The 16,286-nt window shown below is 41.4% G+C and overlaps 1 protein-coding gene across 1 annotated transcript in view; it reads right to left on the bottom strand.

Annotated features, from left to right (window-relative positions):
• GUCY1A1 (guanylate cyclase 1 soluble subunit alpha 1) overlaps nucleotides 1–14,547 on the bottom strand; it is a 36,275-nt gene extending 21,728 nt beyond the window's left edge. Inside the window, exon 1 of the mRNA XM_075421609.1 lies at nucleotides 14,468–14,547. The gene's annotated coding sequence lies outside the window, so the exon portion shown is untranslated. The remainder of the gene's footprint in view (nucleotides 1–14,467) is intronic.
• Nucleotides 14,548–16,286: the final 1,739 nt, after the last annotated feature.

Below are 16,286 nucleotides of genomic sequence, written 5' to 3'. Positions count from 1 at the left end.
AGCCTCCACAGCAAGCACAGCGGGCAGCCTCACAGCACCTGGCTCCCCGAGCAGCAGCTCTTGGCTGGGGGACACCTGCGCACCCTCAGCCCGGCCCGAAGCATGGCTGGTACCACCAGCCGAGCAACCTACGGTGGAGATACCACCCCTGACAAACCCACGGGAACTCTGGAGCTTGGCCGCTCGTGGGCATTCTTCCTGAGGCACAGCTGAAGATACCTCTCAAACACTAGAAACAACCTGCTGTATGTAACCACAACACATTATTTAAGTCGATCTTTTTTTTTGAGAAATCCTGATATTGCACTGACAGAACTGATGATATCTCAAGCGAACCGGGTACCCAGACGAGGAAGCAATCAAAACAGAGGAGGTGCTGCAGTGAGGACAAGCAAAACCAAAACCAATCCAAAGTGTCTGGAAACTGTTCTCACACTTTAAAGGAATATAATTTAAATATAGCATTTAATGTGCATTTGCAATCCATGAAAGTACAATATCTTCTCAAAAATCGTAAGAGGAAAGCTAAGAAATAAATCTGTCTTCAGAAATGTTTCTGTCTTTTCATGAATTAAAACTTGTCCTGAGGACATGTGGTGTTCATGACAGTTAGCAGGAGTTAAATGTAAAGATCAAAGTCTTGCTAGAAGCCAATGGAATGTAAATTAGAATCCACAAGAAAAGAATTGCTGTGGTTCTAGAATATGAAGTAATTGTCAATTGTTATCCCTTCTGATTCTTTCCAAGCTCCTAGTTACAGTTGAATCTCAAACTTACCAATGCATGTAACATTGCTAAGCAGACCTCTAACTTTGAATGTCTGCAAAATCCAACTTTTATTTAGCTCATGGATCAAAAACTTTTTTTGGAGCAAAGAAAGTAAAAAAATTATTGTATTTGTTCTGTAATAAAAGTGAAATCTAGTAACTTTTTGTCTCATAGTATTTTTCACTGAAATCTTTAGCTACTATTCATGACTTAGCCAGGATTGCTGTGTCTTCTATTATAAATGAAACAAACTATCTAAAAATTTCAAATTTCTAATGCATGAAGTAACTTCTCATTTGAGAACCATGGTCTGGATTAACTGTGAAGCATCTTCAGAGGTGATAAAATCATTCACCTACTTCTTCAAAGACGCGTATCTTGCTGAGACTTGTACACGCATGTACTCATCTAACTGAAGTTGCATGTGGGCAACTGTTTACAGAACTGACACACAGGTTTGCATAAATACCATTACTGTTATTGTTTTCCCAAACATACTGGAGCATTGTAGAGCAACATAAAACACTGATTGTAGTGTCTTATGACAGTGCATATGGTTAAATATTCCCTTTGTGTTCACAGCTTTAAATTATAATGAACAGCAAGTTTTATAAATAATGGAGTATTAAAAGTTTCCCTGAACTCTATATATCTTAAAGAACTGTTTGAAAACTAGGTCTGTAGAAAGCAAAGTGTTTCATTAGCAGATTTCAGTTGCAGAGTTTTCTGACAGAATATTTGCCAGCTGCCACTTCTGTTTACAATGTCTACAAAATCATTTTCACACTGAAAATCACTGACAACTACCTTTCATATTTATTCATAGTTAAGCACTGATGCCAACTCCCATTGAAGCCAATAGCAGGTTTCTGGAGATACCAGGAATAGGATTAAATGTAACAGTTCCATGACTGCTGTCACAGAAATACTGATTTGCATGTTTTCTTATTTTTGAAGTAAAATATGACCTTGGCTTTTTTAATTTTGGGTTTCTGCAGGTAGGTGTGCAGATCTGATGGCAAACACAGAACTGAGGTCATGTGAGATTCTGGAAAAGTTAAATACTATGTATGGGAAGTTAATAAGAGGAACATTCATTTAGTGAAAATGATTTATCCTGCAGCAGTGAGGTCATGTCCTTGTCATTTTTCTGATAGGGAAAAAATATATTGATTGAATAGGTGTATCCCACCAGAATAGATGGTTTAAGAGGTGTTTTCACAGCCATCATGCAGCTACTGATTCTGCTTTACCTGGAGCCCATGGCAAAGAAAGCAGCTCTGAAGAGGAGAAATCAGCTACTTTCCCAATTGTTCTCTTCCATGGTATCTGCAGGGTACAACCAGCAGGCACCTCCCTTTTTATTAAATGTTTGCAGATGGTTTGTGCTACAAAACATGTTTAAAATAAATTAAATTGCTGCTTTGGCCGTGTGCACTGTAAATTAGTACCTTCATTTTTTATTTTGCTGATTGACCTATTCACAGCCCATCCCTTTCAAAATCTGCTATTTGAAAAAAGATTTGAGTACACAAAGGCAGTGGCTCTTGCTTTGCAAAGCACAATTCTAAAGGGTATCAGCACATCTTGTAAGACTGAATGCTCTAGGAATACATTACAATACCAATTGCCCTGTTCAGTATATCACTTTGTTGCTTTCTAATACTCTCCTGGAAAATACAGCAGATGAGCATTTTAAGCAGAGAAAGCTAGGTAAATGTGGTAAATATTTGAATTTATATTGCCTTTAGGAACACAGTCTTCTTTTTTTCACTAAAATGATGAAGAATAGTAAAGGTAAGTTTTGTGAAATACTGAGCTTGCACATGTGGGTTAAGAGAAATAAATGTTGTAATTAATCACAGTAAATATGCACTTAATGACTAATACTAGCCTGCTGTTAGTGTATACCACCTCTGTAACAAAAATTAAAAATTAAATAAATCAAGAGGCAGATTTTGGCTTCCTGTAGAATGTTCCATCCGTGATGCTTGTTATTGTCTCAAGTGTAATTGCTGGAGTTATCACAGCTACTAATCTTTTAAATGCTTCCGTTCCATTTAGTCTACTCTTCTTTTAAGCACGTGAAAAAAATCAAATTGCACGGAGTCTCTCTCAGGTGACTTTTGCACAGGAAAAGTCAGCACATGCAAATGACAGCAGCAGGGAGAAGAGGGCATGCAAACTAACTCAGAGATAACTGCCATATTCACTACATATTCTGTATGTGGAAATTCCCCTTGGCCTTGGTGGCAGTTTGATGTAAAGACTGAGGTGAAAATGCGGCCCCGTGGAAGAATAAGCTGAAAATATTTATAGGTGGTTATTCAGCTTTGACACTTCTATGTAAAAATGAAAGGAATGTGTGTGACAGACTATCGCAGAAATCTAAGATATTCAGATCTAGAAATTTGAGAACCTTTACAAAGAAATTTCTCAAGTCAATATTAAAATGTAGCTTCTTGTTTTAATAATATTTTCAGTGAAAATCAGAGTATCATTGAGGCATTAATCATGAGGCAGAGGAAAATATGTGACATATATGCTACTCTTCCAGACTTTCAGTAGTGCTTAACAACAGAGAAAAGATCCATCCTTATAGCTAAAAAATATTATCAAATAGTAGAAGCTTCGGTCAGTGCTGCTCCTCCAGTTATAACAGGTGCATTTCCAAAGATTTAGCATGTTCCAAACCATGCATTATACCGATTTAAGTGCACTAGCTGTTCAATTGCAGCTTCTTGTAGCAGTATCAAACTTGAATACTGAATCTCACAAAAATAAAAATAATGTTATCCAGCTTCTTTGAAACTCTAGTGTCTGCTTCGGTTCTGGATATTTTAGTGCCAGAGTGCCAGGTACAGACTGGCACAAAAACACATGCTTGGCTCAAAATGTTTGTAAATTCCATCGAATTCACCGATTTCTGTGGCAGACTTTTCAGATTAAGCAGATGAAGTGATTTGGAGGAATGGAAGCCCAAGAAACAGTTAACAAAGAACACAGTGCAGAATCTCTGGTCGGTTGTACCAATCAACGGCCTCTAAATTGAGGTACAAATTCAGGGTTTAAATATGGAGGTAAATTAAATGTATTTTAACCGTAAGGATTCTCCTGCTACTTTTCCCATATACTTCTGTGACTTTCTGGGCAAGGCCCTCAGGTCTTTCTCTCATCAGGAAAACACAGATAATTTTTCCATAAAACAAGGGAGATAGTTTCACCAGAAGACTTGAATTTTCCAAAAGACTAGAATCATATGAAAAATTGTTACCAAATAATATGTTGTTATCCAAACTAACATGTTTCTATGATACAGAACCTGAACTTTGTGCATTGTATGAACCACGGAGTAATCTTCCTGGAGTTATTGTAGGCAGAGTACCTGGAACTGTCCACAGTTCTTCATCTCCCAGCCTGTGCAACTGCAACAATATTAGCATCATAGCATTCTTACCAAGGTCTGAAAGATCAAAGCTTTGCTCCATTTCTCAGATAGCATAGTTTTTCTCACTTATCATAGCATTATTTTGCAATATTTGCTGTTGTTTATCATGTGAGAGACTAAAACGAGAGAAGGGAAATACAGACCGAATAAAGGAGCAAGGAGGAAAAACAGAAGAAAGTAGAGAAGGAAGCCTATAGATGGATGTGAGGATTAAAAAAATCCATAAGAAGGAAAACATGGGCAATAGAACAAAACAATCTGCAAAGGCACAGACAGTTCTCTTATTGATATATTGCTTTTTCCCTGCTACAAATCCACTGAAGTATGGTGGGTACTCATAAAAACAACTTTCCTGTAATCTATCAGTATAGCCTACAGAAAATGTTGAAATGATAATTTCAAGGAGCTTATCAGCAATATTTTAGATTTTAAGGGAAATTTTTTTGCGGTAGTTACAGCTTGTGTTTCAGCCAACTCTGTTGGTTATATGTTACTCTCTGTTGCAGAGTTAAGGAAGTATATGTGTTTATCATCCTGATTTGGCTGCAAAGATCCAGCTTCTAGTTTCAGTGTTGTGCCTCAATAGTCTCTAATGGGAGGCAGGGAGTGACATACCTGGTTTTGCTGCACTGTGTAATGAGGTTACCTTGTGTTCATAAAGAAGTAAAAACTTCCCAGATTTGGACATTTCATATGTTATTTTCTAGTACTTTGTTTTAAACGGCATTGATGTGTAAGTTATAGGCCAGAAACATGTTGTTACCGATTTAAGATTTCATAGTTTTACATTTTATGTTTTAAAGATGTTTCACTTCTCTTTTATAACATGTCTACAAGGAACCTCTTTCCTCTCTCCATCAGGCCTTCTGAAACACCATTTAGTGCTGCACACGCATCTGAGATCCTGGGATCCGGCTGCCATGAAGGCCCCAACCTGCGCTCCAGTGAGATCCCAGGATGGAAGGTGAGGAACTGTAAGGGCACCCAGTTCTTAGTTCAGTGTGTGGCAACTTATGCTTCAGTGCTGGGAGTCTTTGGGTTTCAGTCCTCAGGCAAAACGCGCAAGGAACGCAGCTCGAGAGCCTTGCTCTAGAGGCTGGGGCTCTGAACGAGAGCTCCAGCTATGGAGAAGCCACAGCAGAGAGGCCTGTGGAAATGACAGCTGAGCAAAGGACATTAGGTGCCAGCCACCCTTGAGGGCTGACATACGAACCCCGAAGGGGCAGGGGATGGCTGCACAGGATCTCGGCTGCATTGCCTTTACTGAGGTGATGGGGTCATCTCAGATTTACTTCGTCCAGAACCAAAACTAATAGTAAATGTAATTGATAAACACCTTTGTCTCAACACTTCAGCTTGTGCAATGATAAACTACCCAGATATCGTAACGCTCACTTTTGGTGTAGGAGCTGTCCCACACCAAAGGCTCTTCAAGTACTATTTCCCACCAAAATGTTGAATAACTACTCTTTATGTGCTGTTTTCTAAATCTGTAAAATGGGCATCCACCACTAAACACCCGTTTTTTTTTCATTATATTAAGAAACCGCTTTCATTTCAAAAATGGGGCCAGATAATAGGATATCTCCAACTTGCTGTGTTGCGTACTGGTGCTATGAATAGTAGCTCCAAGCTCACACAGAAAACAGTTTTGCTGCTTCAGAGGTGAAAGGGCAGAGAGACTGGACAGTGAACTGTGGGAGAAAACCTAAAAATAGAACCAAAATCAAATTCTGGCCCTAGCAAGTCCCTATGTACTTGGAGGAGTACTTCAAATAGGTTTTGAATGCCATTTGAATATTATCCTGAGAAGAAATGCTCCTCTGACTGGAAAGTTAAATTTATTGTTAACTGTGATCTTCATAAAAGAAATCCTATAACAAATAATAGGTTCCACCTCCGTGTTTGCATATGTTCTCAGAAAGATGATGCTACATAGGAAGTTATCCCTTCTTCTATGTATGAAATTACGCGATGAAAACACTGAGAGACCATGTATATAGTTGGGGCAGAGGGGGGAATGAGAGGCATGAGTTCCTAAAGGAGATAACCAGACAGCAAAGTTTAAGGATACAGAAAGGTAGTATCTCTTTCATGAAGAATTTCCTGCCAAGATGAAAACAATATTCTTTTAAGCCTTTTGGTATTCTGGAGCATCTGAAGCACCATCAATCTTGTGGAGTATGCACTCTCAGCAGGTAAAAAAAAAAAAAAAAAAGGAGGAAAGAAAGTTTGCTGCACTGTGTACAGCCTTCCTTTACATGGCACCACAAAGCTTTGACATTTCTGCTTACAGTTTAGGTTAAAACATTTGTTTTAAGTATTTGTACCTGGAAAGTTCCAACAATGCAAAAAGTGTTATCTTTACAAGTATCCTGTGACAATGGAGAAATGAAGCACTCACAGTATCACAAGTATCTTTACAGAATATTCATGCTGTAAACTGTTGTTCTGGGTTTTCAACTCTGTTTATGACAAGCATCTAAATCCCGCACTGCCCATAATATATTAGGAACGCAATCCTGTTGTCAGCTTAAGTAATGCAGCTTCTTTTCTGGAAAACCAAACCTAGATTCAGCATTAAAGATAGGAATTAATTTATCAATATTTTACTAAAGAGTATGAGTATTTTCTACAGCTGTAGAGTAACAGTTGGGAAAGAAAACAGTGAGGATGTGTTATATAAATAGTTGCATAAACCGCCTTTTTGCATATTTATTCCAGCATTAGATAGATCAGCCATTTACAATACTGTATGTTACAGCAACTGCAATAAAATCTAACTGTATTTTTTTTAAATAGATCAAGCCCATTAGATGCTTTTCTGCCACTACTACTCTCATTCCAGTTTCTTATCTTACTTTTTCCAACTCCAATTTATTGCTAGCAAAAATCTGCCCACAACATAGGCAGGGAAGATGTTCTTTTTTGGCTTTTGCTACATGTAAGTCATAATCCTGTATTCCAGTCCTTGCTTTTCACCACTTCAAAGCCTATTTGAAAAGATACTTTTACCTTTTAATTCCCCTCTATCTATTGTTTAAACCTCTTTTTGCTTAGAACTTAGTATTGCTTAGACCTGCAAATTATTTTCAAAGAGAAACTGGGAGATAACGTGAAACTACATTTCATACATTCTATTAATCAACAGTTAAAAACATTTTTACCAGTATTTGCTAATCTTCTAAGAGAATAATTATTCTGTCATGATACCCACCACTGCCATCTCATGCATAGTATAGTTGCACACTTCTAACTTGGACTAAGCCATGACTCTTGGTTCTAAAATTTACCATTGTTATGGTCAATGACTTTTTCCACATATCATTGACTATGATGCTGCATCTCCCACAGATGTGGAGTACGTGACATGCAAAGTAAGTGTAGAGCTGATCTAAGTTGATACTAATTTTCAGATCAGCTGTAGATTTTCAGTGTCATACTACAAATGTAGTCTCTGCCTCATGATCCTGTCAAAGTATTTTGCAAGCCATGCCTAACTCGTGACTGAGACTGGTCTCCTCTATGCCATTTCATTGCCACCAACCAACCAAATGTTTTTGGCTCGGAAGGGAACTATTTCATTAACTTTTAGCATTCATGTAGGCCACCATTCAGTCAGTGAGACTGATACTTGCTCAACATGTGAAAATTCCTATGGAGCCTTTGCTTAAACTCAAATACTGGTATTTAACCTTCTGTCTGGTGGGCTCATCCTTGGGCAGGTTGCCCAGCAGAGCAACTGCGCCACTGTTATCTTGCATTCTGCTTTTTCTCTGCTGCTGTTGCTAGGCGTATTATTTGTGTACTTTAACCTCCCAGAAGGCCCAAATTAAGATCAGGGCCATACACAAATATATAGCAAAAGATGATGTTTGACCTGAAGGGTTTGCCCTCTGAATAACTAAGACAGAAAAATGGGATATGAAAGGAAGTACTATGATGCCTCTTTCAGAAGTGGGGAAATAAGGCATGCTGGAGATCGCAAAAGAAAGACTGCAGCTGAGCTAAGAGGTGAATCCAGATCTCTTGAACAGAGCTGCACAAGGTTTTTGGCCAGGAGCTTAGCAGATTGGAGTGATTTACAAAAATCAGGTCAAACCTTACAAAAATTTGCTGCCAGATTTTAAAAATAAAAATGGGATCGAAACACTTGCACATTTCTACAAGTGAAATTCAAACAGATTTTGCAGGTAGAACGTAGGGCGTAGGTGTAATATATAAAAGCAGAACAAGGAAGGTGTTCTCACCTTATAGCTTCATGCCTAACATACACCAGGTTTAACTTCATTCTCTCATTTCTGAAGGCTCTGTAATTGCTTATAGGAAAGGCATTTCCTCTTGGCTGGTTTTATTAATGTCATGCAACCTGTTTGGGAAACTTTAACTGCATCAAAAAGATGCATTTAATTCAATCCAAAATTAATTGTAATTATTTCTGTCATGATTTCCTGATGTTTTTGAGAGAAAAAAAAAATCAGTTCCACATTGACCAAAAGACTTGCTAAGTTTCTTCAGCCACAAGACTGTCCTTCCCTTCATACCATTCTTCCCATGTAGAAATTCTAAAATCCTACCTCTTGCTTTGTGAGTTCTATGGGCTAATGAATGTATTTTCACCAAATTTTGAACACTTTACCAATCCATCAAATATTTTGCTCAATATGAGGCAAGTGGTTTTTCATGCTCAGCTTGCCAGTGCAAACAGACAGTTACAAAGACAATTTTGGCAAAAAGAAAAAAAAAAAAAAGAAATTTAAAGTTAGATTGATGCATGCTTTGTCCAAAGACATGGAAATTTTGCCATTTTTAGCAGTGCTATTTAAAGCAGGAACTGCAATGAGTATTTTAGGCTCCAGGGTGCCTGCAGTCAGGACTAGGGAGCCACACAGCTATTAATATAAGCAGACACCCCTCCCTATGAACCAGAGGACAGCAACTGGGTATATTATCTTGCATTTTCAAATAATAGGAATAACTATGAGCAAATGCAAAATCCCAATTTTTTCCAATCAACAAACTGGAAATCTCGCTGAGGTGTTCCTCCGTTGTAGTCAGCCTTTTACTGATGCTCTTTTGTGTGTGAAGAGTTTCTGTATTTGCCGAGGAGGGAAATCAGCTTTCCCTGAATAACTTTTGTCAGTCTCCCTCTGTATCAAGTGCCAAGTGAAATGCAAGGTTAAGATGAAATTAAACACACATTTACCTTGGTCTGCATTAGAAAGGCAGTCATCACACTCCTGTCTAAGATACCACAGAGAAACGTGTTTTGGGGATCTCGAAAATAACTGTGCTATTATTCATTAGAAGTGGAGAGTTAAGCAGCAGCTATTGTATGTGGTAAGTTTTACCGCACCCTCTGGAATGGATGACATTCTAGAATTACACCAGGAGGATTCTCACAAAATATATTTTCCCCAAGAGAGTGATATATTTTTGTTTGGAATACTTTAGAATAGGAAGAGATTCACTTCATAAATGTAAGTTTCTTTCTTGTGGAGAAGAAAATGATCAAAGGATTTTAGCCCATTGCCTTATAGTAACAAATTTTTACTCGTGCTGAAATCATTGGATGACTTACATGGGATATTCCCTGCAACTCTCTGACACAAATAGCTGTCTAAGGACTAGATTCCACAAGGCCCGATAAAATCTTGGGAACTGGTTCCAGCCTCCTCCATGATGATGCACACACCCTCCTTTCTAGATTACAACCCACACAATTAAAGCTCTTTTCCTGAGCCACTGCATGGCTGACCTATTTTCTATATGGACTCAGCTGAATCACTGGGCATAGCCATGCGTAAAGTGTGAGGCACTGCCAGCCAGTCCCGAGAGAGGGTTCCAGGCAGCTCTGTGCCCCATAGCCTCACGCCGGGATGCAAGACTTCAGGCATTTTTCTCCTTGCCCTAGGGCAGAGAAACCTGGGCACTCAAGCAGGGACAGCACAGCGTTCCGTTCACATTCAGGCAGTTACATATGCATAGGGGTACAGACAGGGGGTCTCGTGAAAGAAGTACCCTCTCAGAAATAATACATAAGATAACAACTGGGTTATCATCTAGGGTTAGTGTGCGGCCTGGAAGAAATCAGCCTACTGGTGCTGACTTGCATGAGGAGGGGGCTTGTCTGAGTACCTCTACTAGCAGGGCACCATTCTCTTGGAACAGCTACTTGTAGTATGAATATGCAAGAAGAAAATCAATTCACAGGTTGGCTTTAAGTAACACAAGGGATCTAATTTAAGGACTTGGGGCAGTAAAAACAAGAATAATGGCTACCACAGTACTGCCGAGTTCAACGAGCAGGGAAGGTGCCTAAAAGCAGCAGGAAGGGTCTGAACTACGGAAGGGGGCATTTCAAGCAAGTAAGAATGTTAATTCAAATACTCCGCAGTTAAATGTGAAAGCAGTAATATTCTTAGCAAGGGCATTGATTCCACTTAACAAAACTATCATATAATAGGAAATACGAATGAAGAATAAGTGGAAGTGAATATCACAAAAGACTGTGCTCCAATAGGGTGAAATTCTCCCAAAGGCTGAAAGCCTATGGAAGCCCTAAAGCTCAAATTTACTTGGGGTCTGAAGCAACAAACAGGACTTGGTGAAGCAAAATTAATCCCTAGAGAACATATTTGCTCTGACTTAGGTCATGAAGCAGCAGAACAACTGACAGCAGTGAAACCTGCACTCCTACGACAAGGGACTAGATGTCAGCTTGCTCCAGACTCTGCATCTACAAAAATAAATCAGCATCCTGTACAAGCTACAGGCCATAAATGTGGAGCCAAGAGGACAAGCAAACACTAGCACTGACCTAAGAGTGCCATCACCTGAGTAGGACAACCAAAAAACTGGAAGAACAGCATGTTACCAAATGAGTAGCAATCAACACCTGTGTTACAAGTAAAAGGCTTCATCAGAGATACTAACATGGTCTTTTCAATTGTTTCATAGCAGGTGGATCTATAAGCAAAAACCTTATTAAAAAACCTGCTGTCTCTAGCAAATTTTGCTGCCTTTATTACAAAAAAAATTTGTCCTTTACACCCTAGCTAGAAGCCCTAGCCCATTTATGCACATGCTTAAATGCTATTGGAATTTTAAAATTAACTAGACACTAATATTCTGTCCTGAACAGTGTTGCTTTCTTGAACAAAGACTTACGCCCTGATCACTGGCTTAAAAATATTAACATTTGTGCAATGATAAACTTGAATCGCTGCTCCTGGTACAACTAGTCATGCAAGACTTGCTCAATATATATCATCTATATTAGATCTGTATCTCAGATGCTCAAAACATACTGTAAAGACTATTCAAAGTAATGTCAAATGTGAGATTTGTCTTAATTTAAATTTCAAGTGATAAAAATATTAATTGCAATGCTAAGCATCTAAATAAATGCACCAAATTTTAATAAACACATAGACAATACAGATCTTTAAAAAGGAAATAGTACAAAATGTGTAAGGAATTCCAGCAAAGAAACTCCACTGGCAGCTCTCCACGGCTGAATTTTCATTTGCTAATAAAATGTGCAAGCTGAAACGTCATGATTTCTAAATATCATTACAACAAAATTCCTTAAAATATGTCCTGTAGTTTCCCATAACTATTTTAAAACACTTCTTTTTACCTATACTGAACTTTTCTGTAAAATAGGAAACTTGCTGCTTGTCTACAGAGTAGATACAAAATAAAGCCAGTACCTTATAAAACATATTTCCTAGTTGATAGTTTAGAATGTTGTGTCTGTTTCATTAGATTACTGAGGTGCTTGTTTTTTGGTTTTTTTTAAACTAAGATACAATTTACAACATCTTTTGGTTTAGCAACTCATTTCAATTAAAAGGAAAATAGCTGTATTTGCTACAAACTCTACCTTGACTTCTTGGATTGCTTATTTTGAGTCTCAGTATTTTTTTAGAATTTCAAACAGATGGCATTTATCTTCATAATGTCTGTGATATTTTACCTCTTATTGCATGACATAACCAGGCTTTGACTGCTACTGATGTTTTGAGTATTATATTTTATTATAAACCTTTACTTCTGTTTTGATTTCACTATGGGATTTGTTTTGAAACAGACTGTCATAGAATGGTTAAAGACAGATTTTTTAAAGAAAGCATTAATCAGGATAAGACAAATATACAAGACTTCAGTACTTACTATTATGGACACGACATTAAATACTAACCTTGACTTCTCGTTTTTTAAGGGTTCATCGAAAACTTGATTGAATAATTTAAGTGAGTACTCAACAAGTGAACAAGTGGGAGAGGGAATGGTGAGCCATTTTATTGACAATGTCAAAAAAGGGTAAAAAAACCCACTATAGAACTAAATTCCTTACTTTCTCCTCCAACGTTTGCCTCATGATCTTGCCCTGTCATGACTCATAATAGCTGCAAGCTACATAATTCCACAAAAGAAAATACAACCAAGAGATGTCAGGATGTTATTTCCTTCTTTCTCCTTCCCTACGTGTCCTGCCTGTTTTGGGTCAGCGTGATTTCAGCAATTGCTTTTCTTTTCTGAGAATGTGGAGCATAGTCTTTTATATCACCGTTACGCTATTCCTCCTGCTGCCTTACGAGCATCTAGTTCATTTAAGGTTCTTGCTGTTGGCAAAGCAAAGAGAATGGTCATCAGAGCTGCAGAATGTATGGCCATATGCAGTGCCCCACAGCAGAACAACCCAAGCAAGAGACTTCTCTACAACAAGAAAAACTTCCCCAGCTTGCATTTGTAACATATTTGCATGCATTCTCTGGTTGCCTAAATTCTCTGATTAATTACGTAAAATAGTCTGTTACTGGAATCTCTTTCCAGCATGGGCTGTCACCACCTTTTGTTCCTAACCCTGGAAAAGCAGTAAACCCATTTGTGTGATCTGAAGTGCATGCTTCCTCGCGCCTACTTTCTGTAGTTTGGAAACAAATTATCTTCATCATAACCACAAGAAAAGGGAGCGGCTCCATTGGGAGTTTTGTCTTAGGAAAAACTATAAGATTAGTCCACTTCCAAATAAGTAAAACACTTTGTTCTATTCATAGAAAGATCATTCAACTCTTACACTTGCTACAGAAAATGGCTCTGTTAACATTTTGCTGTAACTCTGTACTCTGAGACTTCACAATGGAAAATCTGAGTAAATAAAGTTTTTTTTTTCCTACTAGTATTTCAGCCATCAAGAACCTTACCACTTCTCTTTAGTCCAACCCGTATGCAGCACAGGGTAACCTGCGCTCCAGTGAAAGTGCAGAGCCCAAATACAGCATTGCAAACAGCTCACTTCGCCGTAATGCTCATTTTTAGTAACACTTTGTTCCTGCTTAGCACCTTTTTCCTGTTAATTCATCCTTCCAATCCAGAACGCTCACTCCACACACAGAGTAAGTGACCAGCTCTGAAAACAGAGCCATTTTAGGAGCAGCATTACAACAAGCTTGAGAGAGTATCGAAGATGTCTAAAAATGCTCCTTTAGACCCGAGAGAAAAACTTTTCCAGTGTTTCATGTTTATACAGAGAGATGATGTTACACAGGGATTACTAGGCCTAGGCTAGTAACGGTCCCTGAACTTCAGCCACAGAAACAACTCCGTCCACTCAGAAAAGGAACTACAACCCTAAAGGTTTGGAAAAAAAGAGAGAGTAGTGGGGCTAAGAAAATCGACTGAAAAAGTAAACTGCCAATGCTAATGAACTCAACACAGTTTGGGGTTCCATTTGTTCTCCCTTGAAAAAGGAAAAAAAAAAAAGGAATTGGAGTAACAAATGCAAAACTGAAGTTACTGCTGGAGCATCACGTCTGTGGTTAAGCACCAGCGTTGTGCCTAATTCACGAAGCGCGGTGATACTGCTCGGAAAACCCGACCCCAAAGCTCCCCCGCCCGCAGCGCGGCGCAGCCAGCCCGCAGGGCTCCCAGCAGCCGCACCGGCACCCGCCACTACCGCACCCCTCGTCAGCCCGACGCTGCACAGAGCCCCGCGGCTGCCGACCCCCGCCCGCTCCCGCGTCGCCTCCCGCCCCGAAGCGCCACCGACGTCGCTCAGCACCATATTTGGCTCGGGGCGCGCCACACGCGGGGCTCGGGGTGCCGAGGGGAGGGGGCTCCCCGGGGCGCAGCCCCACACCGCACGGCCGGCCGGGAGACAGCGGGGCCGCGGGCACGGCCGGGCGCCCCGTCCCAGCGCTGTCCAGGGTCCCCGCTCCGCGCCGCGCCGCGCCGCTCACTCACCACGGCGCGGGGGGTGCCCGCGGCCGCGCACCCCGCCGAGGGGCTCCAGGCAGGGCGCCGCTGCCGCTCCCCGCCGCCGCCAAGGTGTATTTGGGGAGCGGGCGCGGCGCGGCGGCGGGGCCGCCCGGCGGGAGGGGCCTCCCCGCGGGCCCAATCAGGGACGGGGCGGGCGGCCCCGGGACGCGGCGGCGGCGGCGGCGGGGCGGAGAGGCGCGCTGCTCCCCGCCGCCCCTTGCGCGGGTCTGGCGGGCGAAGCGGGGCCGTGGGAGGGGCTGCGGCGGGCGGCCTCGGGTTGCGGGCGGTGTCGGTGTGCGCAGAGCCAGGAGCCGCGCTGGCGGGTCCCACCGCAGCGGGAGCCGGGATGGGGCGGGGCGGGGCGGGGCGGGGCGGCCCCTCCGCCCGAGCGCCCGGCCGAACGCTCCGCCGTTTGAACGCCATGCGCTGCCGGCTCTGCGTCGCTCGCCCTTTGTCTGCCGCGGCTTGGCTTCGCTCGGTGCCGGCGGTGGTCGGCGCGATCCGCGACAGAAGCGGTGTGACTGCAGCTTTGGGGTGCCGCTGTCGTGACTGCCAGCTAAGCCGTGACGGAAGGGAAACAATACCTTCCCAGACAGGCACGGAAACAAGAACCGCACAGACAACTTCGGGATGCCAGGGAGCCAAGTTCAGCTTAGAGCACAAATTCTTAAAACACTTTATAGATTTGCCCAGGTCTGAAATCGTCCTCTTGATTCCTGCATGCCACCATCGAAGCAGAACGGTAACACCACGGTTTTTAAATCTTCACAAATGCTGTAGCATATTCATAGTATTTTCGCTGTGAAAACGTTGGATGGGCTTTGGAAGCCCGGACACCGTTCCTACACGGCAAGAGAAGACAGGCTGTCGTTTCTTTTAGCTCCCTGCCGTATCTTAACAAGCTCGTGCGGAAGGGAGAGTTGAAATCAACCAGCACAAAAGCAGCGCATCTCCAGCTGGTTTAGAACAGACCAGCTTTACACAAGAGAGGGTATCAAAGCTCAAGGCGTGAACGTTTTGTTGCCTTCTTGACTGTCAGAACTGAAAAATGGTTTAATGAATATATCTGCTTCACACCATGCTTCCTTCCCTGCAGAGTTAAAAGACGAGAAACCTGTCAGCTAAAGAACTGATGAATTCCTTCAACCACCGGCTAGTCAGCTGAAAATAATCTGCCAAAGCCCATTTTGTTGCCATTTCAGAAGTTATTGACAAGCAACGTGAAGCTTAATTGAGTGCTAAATAGTCTAGGACATTGTGTGCCTCATAAAATTACCGTATCAACAGCACATGTATTGATGTAGTCTCTTGCCTCCAGAAACAAAGATTAGCCTCAAGGCAAGGCGCGGCCTTGCTAATGTTTGCCCTCACCTGCTGGCTACCCTAACCCCGCTGTTCAGTCTCACTTTTCTTGCCTCAGGAAACCAGCTTTTTTCTGTTAAAAAAAGTAGAACCAGCTTCTGAGCAGCTGACATAAACGAATGCCGTTCTCAATTTTCTGCACCGAAAAGGAGTAAGAGCTTCTGTTGCACAGAGAACACCTATTCCGGGACACACTGTACAAATTTAGACACGATGGTCACTGCAGGGTAAGCCTGTTGTGCCCAGTCTGACCAATTATCGCTAGGCAAGAAAGGTGAATTTGGAGATTTGGTGAGTACGTGGATCGCCAGCACCCAAAGGCCTCCCAGCGTTCTTGAAAAGCCCGTTTGTCCCTATCACACCAACTGCTATGTGCGTACTAGTAATGACTTGCAAACTTGCTCCAAATAAAAAACAAAGGAAATATTTATGAGTAAGTCCT

This window comes from Opisthocomus hoazin, chromosome 5, assembly GCF_030867145.1.
Source record: "Opisthocomus hoazin isolate bOpiHoa1 chromosome 5, bOpiHoa1.hap1, whole genome shotgun sequence".
Taxonomy (NCBI): Eukaryota; Metazoa; Chordata; class Aves; order Opisthocomiformes; family Opisthocomidae; genus Opisthocomus; species Opisthocomus hoazin.
Note: the sequence above shows the minus strand (reverse complement) of the source record. Positions and strands in the feature narration are given on the sequence as shown.